The sequence below is a fragment of the Mus caroli genome, chromosome 3 (genome assembly GCF_900094665.2).
Source record: "Mus caroli chromosome 3, CAROLI_EIJ_v1.1, whole genome shotgun sequence".
In the NCBI taxonomy this organism is placed as follows: domain Eukaryota; kingdom Metazoa; phylum Chordata; class Mammalia; order Rodentia; family Muridae; genus Mus; species Mus caroli.
The window spans coordinates 107080768-107093540 of NC_034572.1; the positions used below are offsets into that span (position 1 = coordinate 107080768).

The 12773-nt window shown below is 37.3% G+C and overlaps 1 pseudogene; it reads right to left on the reverse strand.

The window, feature by feature from the left end:
• Positions 1–5768: 5768 nt before the first annotated feature.
• Positions 5769–12525, reverse strand: LOC110291909 (annotated as a pseudogene).
• Between the last annotated feature and the right edge of the window lie 248 nt (positions 12526–12773).

Genomic DNA, 12773 nt, shown 5'->3' on the forward strand with positions numbered 1-12773 from the left:
AGGTCTTCGATGGTTTTATTCAATTCCATCACTTGTTTGGTTGTGTTTTCCTGCAATTCTTTAAGGGATTTTTGTGCTTCCTCCTTAAGATCTTCTACCTCTTTAGCAGTGTTCTCCTGTATTTCTTTAAGTGAGTTAATAATCCTTCTTGATGTCCTCTACCGTCATCAAGAGTTATGCTTTTAAATCCGGGTCTAGCTTTTCAAGTGTGTTGGGGTGCACAGATTTTGTAGGTGTGTTGGAGTCTGCATTCTTGAATTGGAAATCTTGCTTGGTTACAGGAGATGGCTGTTTCAGTTTCTGTATCCCCTATTGTGAATATGACCCTTTTCTAGGTTTCTAGTTTGTCCCAGAGATCCCTCCACCCAATCTCAGTTCTCTCTCCCAATTCTCTCTCCTCAGCCATCCCCACACTTGTTTTCCCTATTCTGATTTGATTGCTCTGTTTTTATTGTATTATTATTATTTTGCTGTTATTATTATTGTTGTTGTTGTTTAGATGCTCATTTGTTTTCTAATAAAGGAGAGGGGGATAGAGTGTGGAATTGAGTTTATACGTATATGGGAAAGATCTGGGTGGGAAGGGAAAATGGTAATCAAAATATATTGTATGAAACAAAATCTATTTTCAAAAAGAAATAAAATACAAAGAAGGGATCTGTTACTCTTCTGACATTACTGCACAAGGTCGTCCACAAAGCATACTTTGGAAATGTCAAGCAGGTAGAATAGAATTAATGATCTCTTATAAGCTAAAATAAGCCCATGACTCTGCAGAAAACAAAATTGGAGTCAGAGGTGATGAGTATTAATCTAGATGAAAATACAATAGGAGCAAAGGTACCCTAAAAGTTGCATAGAGTATAAGCATTGAATATAGATCTGGTCAAGAGATGCAAGGACCAGAGATAGTATTCTCAGCTGGGAGATGGAAAGATTGTGGGGGAGTGTAAGCAGATCAGACGCATTGCAATCAAAATGTGATCATTGCAAAGACAACACTGAGGGGCAAATCAGGGAACGGATGTATCAGAGAGCCGACAATACACATACATAAATGTATTTGCAAAATGAAGAGGTTTATTGTATGTGATTGCAATTACTCATGCAATAAGAAGAGACATCTTTAAATGTGACATCACAAAACTAAAATCAATAAACACCATGAACTGAGTGAAAAGACGGCTACAGAATATGGAAGTGTGTGGACTGTGTGTGTGTGTGTGTGTGTGTGTGTGTGTGTGTGTGTATAAATGTACTGCCTATTTTTATGTCAACTTGAATCAAGCGAGTTTCATCAGATAGGAGGGAGCCTCAATTGAGAAAATGCCTACATAAGATCCAACAATAAGAAACTTTCTTTTTTCTTCTTTTTCTTTTTTTTTTTATTCTCATACAACACACACACACACACACATTCCAAGATCTACAAGTCCCAGAAGAACACCAAGCTAAATTACCTTAACATATACAGGAGACCTAGCACAGACCTGTGCATACACCATGATTGCTACTTCAGTCTCTGTGAGCCCTGAAGAGCCCTGTTTAGTGTTATCAAGGTGTCCTCAAACCCTGTGGACCCTAAAATCTTTCCTCACCCTCTTCCTTTTAGTCCTACAAGCTCTTCCTAATGTTTGCCTGTAGATCTCTATATCTTCTCCCATAAATTGAAGTATGAACCTTCTCTAATATAATTGGGCTAGGTACTGAGATTAACAGAATATCATTACGAATAATTTCATTGGCTTTTTTTCTGTCCAGTCATATTTGGTTCTATCCTAGGGTTTTATGCTATCCAATCCTTGGATCTTGGCTATCCACACAGTCTTTGGCATGTGATTCCTCTCTTGACATGGGGCTCAAGTTGGGCCATTTATTGGTTGGCCTCTCTTTCAAGTACTGCACCAACATTGCCTGCAAACATATTGTAGGTTGAAGGTTTTGTGGCTGGTTTGGTGTCAAAGTCCCAGCACTGGAAGCCTTGATGGTTACAGAAGATATGGGGCTGTTAATATGGGGCTGTTAAGTCCTCATATTAAGTACTACAAGGCTTAAGTAGAGTTGCCCTCATAAATTCCAGGGAGTTTCCACTGCATTAGGTTTCCACATTGTCCTTCAAATACTGACACCCCCTCCCCCACACACATACAATTCCAGGCTTCTCTCCCAATACTCTCTCATTCCCTCTCTGCAGCACTCTACATCCTTCTGTTCCCATCTCTACCTATCACCAATTCATCCTCCATTTCCTCTCCCTAGAGAGATCCTACTTGAGCTTTCCTTGTTACTTAATCTCTCTGGGTATGTGGATTGTAGCATGATTACCCTTTACTTAACAGCTAATATCCATATAATTGACTATACACTCTGTCTTTCTGGCTCTGGGTTACTTCACTAAAAATGATTTTTTTAATAGTTCCATCATTTTCCTGAAAATTTCATGATTTTGAATCTTGAGTAACAGTCTCTACTGAGTAATACTCTATTTTGTAAATGTACAACATTTCTGTTATTCCTTCTTTGAAGGAGGAATGTCTAGGTTGTGTCTGCGTTCTGGCTATGATAAAGCTGCTCTGAACATGATTGAATAAGTATCCTTGGGATTGGGTGGAGTATTTATTACATATATGGTCAAAAGGGGTATAGCTGGATCTTGAGGTAGATTAAGTCCCAATTTTCCTAAGGACTACTACATTGATTTCCAAGATGTTTATACAAATTTGTGTTCCAAGCAGGAATAAAAGGATGTTCTCTTTGTTCTATGTCCTTGACAGCATGAGTGGTCACATGTCGATTTTATCTTAGAGAATCTGACAGGTATAAGATGGAAACCCAAAGTAATTTTCATTTGCATTTTAGTGATGAGTAAGGATGTTATACATTTCTTTAAGAATTTCTCTACTCTCTGAGTACCTATTTAATACAGTACCTGATGTACTAGCTAGAGCAATAAGACACCTAAAGAAGATTGAAGGGACACAATTTGCAAAGAAAGAAGTCAAAGTATTATTATTTGCAGATGGTATGATACTATAGATAAACCAAAAAAAAAATTATACCAGAGAACTCCTATAGATGATAAACTCATTCAGTGGGTGGCTGGATACAAGATTAATTCATCATACACATACACACACACACACACACACACACACACACACACACATACACACAATCATGTCTCTCTTCTATACAAATGACATATGGACTGAGAAAGAAATCTAGGAAACAACACCCTTTACAATTGACACAAATGATTTAACAAGTGGGAAACAAAAGTTTTCCTTGAAATGTTTTACCAAGATTTGTACAATGAAGATCATGTTTGCATTTGGAAACTACTAGTGCACAGAGAAATAATTGAGCAAGCTGTTAAAATTGGTGACCCACCCGGGGATCCATCTCATAATCAGCCACCAAACCCAGACACTATTGCATATGCCATCAAGATTATCCTGAAAGGACCCTGATATAGATGTCTCTTGTGAGGCTATGCCAATGCCTGGCAAATACAGAAATGGATGCTCACAGTAATCTATAGGATGGAACACAGAGCCCCCAATGGAGGAGCTAGAGAAAGTACCCAAGGAGCTGAAGGGGTCTGCAACCCTATAGGTGGAACAACAATATGAACTAACTAGTATCCCCAGAGCTCATGTCTCTAGCTGCATATGTAGCAGAAGATGGCCTAGTCGGCCATCACTGGGAAGAGAGGCCCCTTGGTCTTGCAAACTTTATATGCCCCAGTACAGGGGAACACCAGGGCCAAGAAGTGGGAGTGGGTGGGTAGGGGAGTAGTGCAGGGGAAGGGGGCATAAGGGACTTTTAGGATAGCATTTGAAATGTAAATGAAGAAAATATCTAATAAAAATTTTTTTAAATGTTAGTGACTTCAGACTCATGTACATTAAAATAAATCTAAATTTATATTATTAATTAAAAAATGGTGACTACTACATACTCATCACAAAAGGAATAGCTCTATAATGCCTTAGAGCAAAGAATCAAGGACCATCTAGGAATTCATGATTTAAGATCCAGAGAATGGAAAGGTCTACTGTGAAAAAACAGTCATTTTTACAAGATACAAATGTTGCAACATTGCACCAGCAAAGTTAATGTTTGCCTGCAGAGAACACTGGAAACTTCAACATTCACTTTGGATCAGGCAATAACTTCTAAGGTTGCATTATTTCATGGATGGCTAATTCACTATTAGTAACTGCTGGGGTAGTAGAGACATGTTGTTTTAGAAATATAACCACTGGGAATTATTTTATTTTTTTTTTTGTCTTTTTAAAAATATTTTCTTTATTTACAATTCAAATGTTATCTCCTTTCCTAGTTTCCCCTCTGAAAATCCCCTGTCCCCTCCCACCTCCCCCTGCTCACCAACCCACCCACTACCATTCCTGATCTTAGCAATCCCCTATACTGGGGCATAGAACCTTCATAAGACCAAGGGCGTCTCCTCCCACTAGGCCGACTAGGCCATATGGATACTTTGATCCCTCTTAGAGGGGGGAACAATATACATATGGAAGGAGTTATAGAGACATAGTTCAGAGCAGAGACTGAAGGATTGACCATTCAGAGACTGCCCCACTGGGGATCCATCCCATAAATGACCACCAAACCCAGATACTATTGTGGATGCCAACAAGAGCTTGCTGACAGGAGCCTGATAAAGCTGTCTCCTGAGAGATTCTGCCACTGCCTGACAAATACAGAAGTGGATACTCACAGTCATCCATTGGACAGAGCATAGGGTCCCCAATGAAGGAGCTAGGAAAAGTACCCAAAGAGCTGAAGGGGTTTGCAACCTGATAGGAGCAACAACAATATGAACAATACCCCCAGAGCTCCCTGGGACTAAACCACCAATCAAAGAAAACACATGGGAACTTCTTCCTATCACCTAAATCATCTCCCACTCACATTCATGCAAGCATTCTACTTAAGTGTCAAATGTCAACAAAAAGATTTGAACATGTATATTTATGTGCATGAGTAAGTGTGCTTTAAAGTGAATGGGAAAGATGGAATGTAGAAGCTTATGGCACATATGATGAGATTTTCATAAATGATTAACTTCCATTATATATATATGTGTGTGTGTGTGTGTGTGTGTGTGTGTGTGTGTGTGTGTGTGTGTGTTGTAGAAGTAGGAAAATTTATTTTTTCCTTGGAATCATTAAATATAAAGAAATTTGAAGAGTCATTAGATGAAATTGAACAATAATGGGTTTTCAAGTAGTCAAAACATGTTTAATAAATGATTAGACTGTTCAAGAAATGTATTGAAAATTATTTTCACACTTTAAAAAGAATACATGAGAAGAAATACAAATAGTAAAGAAAAATATGTGTCAGGACACCATTCAGACTCTGAGAATGTTTTTGGAAAACATTTATACTTTCTGCTAATGCTACATATATCGAGGATGTTGTTATATGATGACTATATATGAGTTTTAAGATTTCTACCTATTTTAATTTATTGCTAAGAGGTTTTTTATTAGAAGGAAAATGTGCTATCCAGAGAAGTCTGATGAATTTAGTGTGATCCTCACAGATCATGGAAAAAGAAAGAGAGGAAAGACCATGGCACAGGGTTGTTCAAATGTCCTACAAACATTCCAGTGCTCAGATAGACACAGCACACATATTAATAAAGAAACAAAAAAGAAATTAAAAATATAGTACAGAGCATATGAAAAAGAAACACACTCAACTGATGCTCTCTCTATATGTCTTTAATTTGATTCTTACAGTTTTGAGTCAGCATGGATTGCAATGAATGGATCCTCAGCAGAGATACTAATGGAAAAGTGAGCTTTGCCATCACTGCCAACATTTACTTTAAGTCCAGTGCAATTGCCGTTGACTTTATCTCCAGAATGTGCCAGCAGGAAGACCAGTATGTACAGTTTCTGACAAAACCCTGAAAAAAAGGGTTCATATTTCATTTAAATTCAACCCAATCAAGTGCAGGAACATGTATTATATGTTATCCACAGAACAAGAAATTCCCCAACCTTCTGCTATAGAACAGTAAGAATTCAGAGCTTAGTAAGAGAATCCAAACACCAAGACTGTGTCAGCTGGAGCAAGCAAATTTTCTATACCAAAACACACTTTTAAATGTGTGTTGGTTTCATGGCCTGTAGTGCCCAGACAGAGAAACACAGAGAACCCAGGGAAGCTCAACACTAAAGCCCTCCCATGAGGACTGTCATTGTTTCCAGTCTGTCCTTTGCTGGACATACACTCTGGTGATTCTTTTTAATTTTAATAGCATTAATTCTTCAAAACTGCTTCAAAAACATGATGTCACAAATAATTTTTTAGAATTAAACATAATCTAGCATTTCTATGGATACATACAAGTTTGTAATAGAAAAGTATCTACATGAAGTAATTCTAGTTATGGTAAACAACCAACCATGTGCTCTTCAAAAAAAAAATAAAATGTTACAAATTTCAATTATTTCCTTGTAGCCAAGAAAATATGCTTTATGGAAAAGTATTCTTAACCTGATTGAAAGCTGATTTTGATTGAGACACTTGATTTTGACTGTGAATACCAAAGAGATTCTCTAAGCTAGAATTCTTTTTTTTGTTTGTTTGTTTTGGTTTGGTTTGGTTTGTCTTGTTTGTGAGACAGGTACTCTCTACATAGCCATGGCTGAACTAAAACTCACTATGCAGATCAAAGATTCCTCAAACATCCAGAAATATATGTACTTCTGCCTTTTCTGTACTCACATGAAAGCCTTTGAGCACCACTTCTGGTATCTGATCTATAGTACTACAAATGAAGGAGCCATAAAAGAACACTAAGAAGTACCACAGGTGAATAGGCAATAATGAGGGTTTTTAAGGCAGAGTAAGCAACCTCTTGAAGAAACTCATAAACCAAATGCAAGTATACCTTAAAAATATTTAAAACACAGAGTAGAGAATTGAACACTCCATAAAATGGATAAATATATGTGATAATCATAGGTACTGGGAAAAGTACTTCAGTACTAATATGACACATTGTTTTATGATGTTAAGATGGCCTGGTCAACCATCAATGGGAGGAGAGGCCCTTGGCATTGTGAAGATCATATGCTCCAGTACAGGGGAATGCCAGGACCAGGAAACAGGAGTGAGTGGGTTGTGGAGCAGGGCAGGGAGAGGGTATAGGGGGCTTTGGGGATAGCATTTGAAATGTAAATGAAGAAAATATCTAATAAAAATTCCTTAATAACAAAAAGATATATGTTTACTATTTACACGTTGTAAAATGTATCACTTGAGCTTATAATGTGAATATATGCTACTCTCATTATATGCTATGGTTAAAGATCAAAAGGGAAAATTTTGGGGCTGGTGAGATGGCTCAGTGGGTAAGAGCACCTGACTGCTCTTCCGAAGGTCTGAAGTTCAAATCCCAGCAACCACATGGTGGTTCACAACCATCCGTAAGGAAATCTGACTCCCTCTTCTAGAGTGTCTTAAGACAGCTACAGTGTACTTACATATAATAAATAAATAAATAAATCTTTAAAAAAAAAGGGAAAATTTTATTAATGCAAAGGAAAAATAGGAAAGCAGATATTATAATTTTCTTATATATATTGACCATTTATTTGTGGCTTAAATTCATTGTCTGAAGTATTTTTCATGTATGAAAAAATATAAATGAATAGGAAAAGAAAGGAATTAATATTGTAATATTATACAATCCTTCTTTAATCACTATACACTTACCAGTCATCATTGTTAAAGACAATGAATTCTCTGTTTCCTCTGCCAAAAGCTACTTGGTTGCTGTCATTATCCCACCAGTTTACTAGAGACTGACCATTGACTACATTCCAGAAAGCAACCATGTTCCTAAAAACATAATATCAAGTGAAGTCCCTGTTTCAACATTTTGACAGTTTAAAATAAATGGTTAAACAACTTCCTTATTAGGCAAGACCTGAAGGGGATTCCCACCTTATTTGACACCAGTGATGTTCACAGACCCAGTCATTGCTACAAGTGGTGTCTGTGTTAATGGTAATTTCTTTGGTTGCTCCATTGTTTATTAGGTGGTTCCATCCAGTAATTCTGATCCTTAATTATTGAAAGAATTCGGTCATTTAAATGCTTGTAGCTGCCTGATTCTTGTCACCACAGAAAACCAAAACCAAGCCCACTGTCTAATTCTGCCTCTGTATTGTCTAATTTTTATCTAAGTCCTTCACTGTTTTTACAGACTTTCACTGAGTTCTTAACTTTTGGGCAAACTCACATTCTCAAAAACCATATTTAAAATATAAGAAACAGTTTTTAAAGCTCGCATTCTCTCCTCAATATCACTAAAATCACTTCACTGTGACTGAAACAAGAAACTTAGAGTCAGGAAACCTAGAATTAAAAAACAGACCCCCTATTACTACCTAAAATATTTCCATCATTATACATTACATAATGTGTTTCAGCTTATTGATAAAAATAAGAGGTAGTCCTTGAATAATATAAAAGTTAAAAACAACTATCAAAATGCTTTTAATATAATAATTTCTAAGTTAATAATAATTGATTTCTTGCTACTTGCTTGTAAAATGTGATAATGATATATTCTGACTTTACTGTTTACCAAAGTATAAATGATCACCTTTTGTTGTCAAAATATTTGAATATATTTTGAGTTTCAATACAGAACATGTGATTCTTACATTGAAAGGAAACCAAAACAATTTCTCAGATTTATATAGAAGTGACATTTCTATTTTATACATGATGTGTCTCTATAAGGCTAGATACAATCCACTGAGATGGGAAATTTCCCAAAGCTTTCAGATAACTTATAGTCTCATTGCCTAGATCAGTTTTGAAATTGTTTAAACTTATGGAACTAACAAACAAGTGCATATTGGATATACTTGAAGGCATCCATAGATTTCTCCAACAAATCATTGTTCTCTAATTCTTATAGACTTTTATCTATTATAATTTCCTTAATTATACTTCAGTCAGCTGCCCTCTAAAGTCACAAAAAATAAAAGCATTTTCATATGATGATATCATACCAAAGGCAGAAACATTTTGAAATTCCCTTTAGTAGTAACAGGTATAATTTAATGTCAAATCTAAAGTCAAAGCTTTATCAGGCATAGCTGTTTTCACTCTGTATTTTGTTATTATTTCAACTATTTTATTTTCATTAACAGGTACTTTTCAATGTCCTCACTTTAGAAAATTGTAGTGAATAAACACTTATTAATAAGTATCATGTGCTATAACTGCACATGAAATTAAAACAGAACCACATTTTTTTCTACGTGAAAATGTGCTTCAGACAACTCCAAGACTTACTTTTCCATTCTGGAAATTTCTATTCCAACGGTAACTTGACATTACTCTTGTGAATCCATAAGGATGAGTCAACATAAATCCAACAGCCATTTTGTACATTCTGAAAGGTTCAATATAGTATTAAAGCAGACGTATACAATACTTTACTGACATTAAATGCACACCCAACAGCAGCAAAAAATGTTGTCCACCTAGCATCCCAGAATGTCAGGATGGATGCCCCTCCAGCACCATGTCCTTGCTGATTGTTACGGTTGTACACAAACACAAGGGCTCTGTCAGAAGGCACCAAACCCCAAACTTCTCTCCAGTTCCTAAATTAAAAACATTATTTTTTCACACTGCTTAGCATAACTTTATATATGGCGTTCTCTACTTTATTATCTAAATACATGATAATTTCAAAAGATGTCTGTCTTTCATACACACACACACACACACACACACACACACACACATATATATATATATATATATATATATATATATATATATAAAGAGAGAGAGAGAGACAGACAGACAGACAGAGACAGAGAGACAGACAGAGACAGAGTGTTTTCTATGGTACTATTCATGGGAATTTTCTCTACATTTAGGTTTAACTACATAATCTTTTGTTCCTAAAATGTTTACTTTAGATTTTTTTATTCTATTATAATATTATGGACTTGGGAATTAAGATATCCAAGTTACATAGTATAGAATGGAAACTTGAATTCATAACTGTGCTGTTAAATTACAAACCTTCAAATAGTTCCATTAATTCTCAAATGTAGCATAAGGAAAGTCCATAGTGTGGTGACATTATAGGGAACATTTCTGAGTATAACTGTTTTTGTAATACTAATATAACTTTAGTAGACCATGAACAAACATTCTTAGAATCTCTTGGACTCATCACAAACAGACAGAAATCACTAAGTAATACTTTGGATTTCCACTCCTACCAGATGATTGACTTCCAGATTGAAATGGGTGAAAAAATAAAAGGGTTTAAGGAACAATAACCCTAAGCAATAATCAACAACTTCATAGTTGTACGAATTAGAATATTTGAAGATTTATCTGATTGATGCCAAATGACAACAATGTATGATAGATCAAATATAAAATGTTATATATTTACTTTAAATAGCACATCTTCTCACCATCCCACTTGTGGATAACTGTCAAGTTTTGCACTAAATTTGAATTCTGTCTCGCAGCCATTTCCAAAGTATTCACTACTTTTAACTGCCTCACCCACCACCCAGATCAATGACCTAGGAGAAACATTAAAGCCCCTGAAAATTCTAATATAACTTTAAAGCATATTATTGAAATATAATATTTTTAGAGTTGTTTAAGATAGCTCTGTTATTTGAAATGTTACTAATGGTTTTCTATAAACCAACATACAGATTTTATTCATAAAGTATATGCCAAAATATTGAAGGAAATCATATTATAAGCTAAATAATAAAAGGGACACTCTTTATCCTAAAGGATGACTTCCATAAAGGAAAATTAATTAGTTCAAATAAGGTAACACTTGCTGCCTTCTCAACATTAGAAGCACTTATAAACTCAACTCTTACAAGAAACTCAGAGGTAGAAACACATCATCCTCAGTGCACTTCGAGGGTCAGATAATCGAACAAAATTATGCAGCAGGTGAGATGAGGAACTGGGGATAGCCACTGGAGGGTTCCAGACACAAGGGAAACGTGAGGCTCTCAGGACTCAATGGGGATGACTTTAGCAGAATTTCACGGAGAAGGGGGAGATAGAACCTGTTGAGACCACCTCCAGTGATAGGCAAGGTCCCTGGTTTAGGGATGGGACCACCTACTCATCTCAAAGTTTTTAACTCAGAAATGCTCCTGTTCAAAGGAAGAACAGGGACAAAAAAAAAAAAAAATGGAACAGAAACTGAAGGACCAGCCAACCTCGGACTGCCCCCGGGATCCCACTGTTCCTGTGGTCAACAGGCGCTTGCTGACAGGAACCTAGTGTGGTGGTTCCTTGGGAAGTCTGGCCAGCAAATGACTAATGCAGATGTGGTTGCTTGGAGCCAACCATCAGCCTGAACTCAGGGAATCTGGTGGGGTTGCTGGCAGAAGGAATGGAGGAGCAGAGTGGGATTGCAACCCCATTGGAAGAACAACATAGGCTGGTCTGACCACAGTTCTCAGAGAGTCTAGAACACTAACCAAGGAGTATACCTGAAGGGATCCATGTTTCCAGATACATATGTAGCAGAGGATAGCCTTACCTGACAACAACAGGAGGGGAGAACCTTGGTTTAGGGGAGGTTTGATGTCCCAACGTAGGGGGATGCTGAAGCAGTAGGGTGGGAGAAGGTGGGTGAGCACCCTCATGGAGGCAAAGGGGATGGGAGAGAGGGTAAATATGGGATGGTGGGTTTTTGGAGGGGTAACTGGAAAGTGGGATATCATTTGAGATGTAGACGAATGGAATGATTAATAAAAAAGGAGGAGGAGGAGAAGGAGGAAGAGGAGGACGAGGACAAGGACAAGGATGAGGAGGACGAGGAGGACGAGGAGGACAAGGACTAGGATGAGGACGAGGAAGTTGTTGAAAGGAAGAGTGACCTGATAGAAAGCCCAGCAGTCTCAACTAACCCAGATCCCAGTGAGCTCTCAGAGACTGAGCCACCAACCAGGAGCATTGCAAGGACTGGTCTGAGGCCCCTGGCACATATGTAGCAGAGGTATACCTGGTCTGGCCTCAGTGGGAGAAAATGCACTTAATCCTGGAGAACCTTGAACCCTGGGAGGCCCCAGGGAAAGGGGAGGCCCCAGGGAAAGGGGAGGTGTGGGGCTGGAGCACCCTTTCTGAAACAAGGAGGAGGAGGAATAGGATGAGGAAGTGTGGACCAAGGTGGTGGGAACCACATGAATGTAAATAAATAAAATAAATTTTAAAAAGAGGGAGGAAACCAAAGAATACTGTATATGTGAACACAGTAAGTTCTACCTTTAATTTGTGAAGTAATACCTGCACCCCTCCAAAACCCTTAAGAGCTAAGTATCGCTCACATTCCTTGGCAATATCAACCCAGTGCCACTCGAACAGGTGGACAATAGCAGTCCTCCCATCTGTAGTATGTGGGTCATATTGAGCCCAGCAGATCCCAAAGAGGGAAAGCAGCAGAACGAACTTCATTTTGCTTTGAAGATGTCAGTGTTCTTTCTACTGCCTATTTATATTTCTGCACAAAGTAAATATCCAAACTAAATTCTCGTGAGTAAATATTTAGAGTACAATCTATAATCTGAAAGCGATTAGTGGCAACTATATGCACAGCTGGTGGATCTTCAGAAACTCACATGGAAAATAAAGAATGCTTTTTAATATCAACCATTATTTTATTGATATTCGCTCTTATTTGCCATGTCATCCATCAGTACAAG